This window comes from Hyla sarda, chromosome 2, assembly GCF_029499605.1.
Source record: "Hyla sarda isolate aHylSar1 chromosome 2, aHylSar1.hap1, whole genome shotgun sequence".
NCBI classification, from domain to species: Eukaryota; Metazoa; Chordata; class Amphibia; order Anura; family Hylidae; genus Hyla; species Hyla sarda.
In genome coordinates, this window is record NC_079190.1 from 443,068,423 (window position 1) to 443,071,204 (window position 2,782).

The following is a 2,782-nucleotide window of genomic DNA, read 5'->3' on the forward strand; positions in this document are numbered from 1 at the left end:
GCTCCACACTAAGCCTGTGCTGCTGTCCACACTCCGTCTCTGTAGTCATTAGACAGGTCTACAAAAAAAAAGTGACGCTATACAGTGATCCTTCAACTTACAATATTTTCAACATACAATGGTCTTTTCTGGACCACTGCAACTTGAAACCACAGTCAACATACAATACTACAGACAGTCCAGATCTGTGAAACGTGTCACTGGCTGGAAGATCTGACCAATCAGAATGGACATTTCACTGGTAAAACGCCTATATTACTGAAGTGTATACAATGACTGGCTGTCTGGTAGCGCCCCCTACAGTACAGGGAGGCATTACATGTTCTGTACTCTTTACTTGTGCCAGGGTTACCTGCTCCTTTGGACACCAGGTGAGGGCGGCTCCATTTTACTTTTTTTAGGACACTGCATGTACCATACAAGACTCTGTAGAGAACAGGAGCTTCTTCATAGACAGTGATTTACAGCTTCCAGCAGATCTTTCTTACTTTTTATATTTAAGGACTTTTTTTATCTACTTATTTTTATTTAAAGAGGGGAGAGGAGAGAGAGAATGAAAGTAAAGTGATCTTTACTGTGGCAACCACTAGGAAGGCCAAACTGCAACTCCCAGAAAGCCAAATGCTGTCTGGGCATGCCTGGGAGTTGTAGGTTTGCAACATCTCGAGGACCACTGTTACAGTTACACTGTTACCAAATGGTAGCCCTCCAGATGTTGCCAAACTACAACTCCCAGGCATGCCTAGACTGCCCAGGCATGCTGGGAGTTGTAGTTCTGTAACGTCTGTCCCTTCAGATTTAGCAATTTTCATGAAATTTTTGAAAATTGCTGCTCTACTTTGAAGCCCTCTAATTTTTTCAAAAAGCAAAAATATGTCCATTTTATGATGCCAACATAAAGTGGACATATTGTATTTGTGAATAAAATTTATTGTGAATATCCATTTTCCTTTACAAGCAGAGAGCTTCAAAGTTAGAAAAATTGAAAATTTTCATGAAATTTTGGGATTTTTTCACCAAAAAAGGATGCAAGTAACGCAGAAAATTTACCACCAAAATAAAGAATATGTCACGAAAAAACAAAATCAGAATATTCGGAAAAAGCGTTTGTTATTAATTCGTAAAGCGACGATCCTTAAGGTGAAAAAGGGCTGTCCTTAAGGGGTTAAAGGCTCTAGGCCCCATAGAGAAGGAATCCAAAGTTTCCCCTGGATCAACATCCTGGTCCCTCACTGAACTTTCTCTACAGGAAGAGCATAAGAGGAGACATCCTCCTCCTGATCAGAAGATGAAGAGCAAGCCTTGTCAGCGGTTGAAGACCCCTCCTCCGCCATTGGTACAGAACGCTGGGGGGCATCCACCCTGGGTCTTATTGTGGTAAGGGATTCCTTTAGCTCCTTTATTGATTAAAAGGGTACTCTGCTGCTAGACATCTTATCCCCTATCAAAAGGATAGGGGATAAGATGTCAGATCCTAGGGGTCCCGCCGCTGAGGACCCCCGGGATCTCGGCTGCAGCACCCACCTGTTGCGGCTTCCAGAAATGCTGGAGGCTTAGGCTCCCTACCACGGTGACTTGAGATCGTGATGCCCTGCCCCTCAATGCAAGTCTATGGGAGGGGGCAGGACATACCCCACCCCACCCCACCCCCTCCCATAGAATTGCATGAGGGGGTGGGGTGACATCACATGGGGCAGAGACGTGACATCACGATCTCCCGTTACCATGAGGCATTAGGATGAGAACCTCCAGGGCTGCCGGAAGCCGTAACAGGTGGGTGCTGCAGCAGAGATCCCGAGGGTCCCTAGCAGCAGGAACCCCACGATCTGACATCTTATCCCCTATCCTTTCAATAGGGGATAAGATGTCTAGGGGCGGAGTACCCCTTTAAATACACATTTATAATCAGAGAGTGTCCCAAATAGCATGTAGACAGAAGCCAGTATATTCCCATAAAGTGAATGGCCAGTGTTACTAAGACGACTTAGATACATTTCTGCATTTGGGGCCTTTTCATTGCACTTTATCTTGGTTGCTAATACTCTTCTGACATTACACTATTTCAGCCAGTACTAACTTTATGCCACTAGAGGTCACTATAATACACTGTTACTCACTGGGGGACATCTATTAAAGTCACTGTAGGGGCACTGATCTTATACACAGGTTCTGATGGTGTAGTGGAGCGTACATGCACCAAATGTATGAAATAGTGCAGGGCCTGTGATAAATATGGAGCTAATACGTTATTGTGAAACTTCACTTCAGAACACTACTTTGTAGGATTCTTTTTGTGCCACTTTTATGACTTTTTTTCACTCATGCAACTTTCGTGTGACCGAGACTACTGTACTGTCTACAGCCTGTCTGGGCTGGTGTAGGTTTTTAGTGCAACCAATCTTCTTATAAAAAGATAAAAAGCCAATAGGGACCACTCTGGGGACTTGTGGTTTAGGCACCATGAAAGTGATGACCGGTTTTCTTTAAATGTGACAAAAAGCAATAGCTGCAAGATGTTCTGTTACACCTTGTATCTGCAGGTGATGTTATTTCTGCCTTAGAAAATATTGATAGTTCAGTTATTTAGCGACAGAAGTGTATCTGGAAGAATACATTGAACTGCACTCGGGATTTGCTGTGAATTTGGGGGAAAATAAAATAAAAAAAAAAAACAGTACACCAATGTGTCAAAATCATTAATTTTTTTTATTACTGCAACATCCCCAAATAAGTTATGTTTTTTTTTTTGTTTTTTTTTGCTGGTCATGTGGGAAAATGGTGA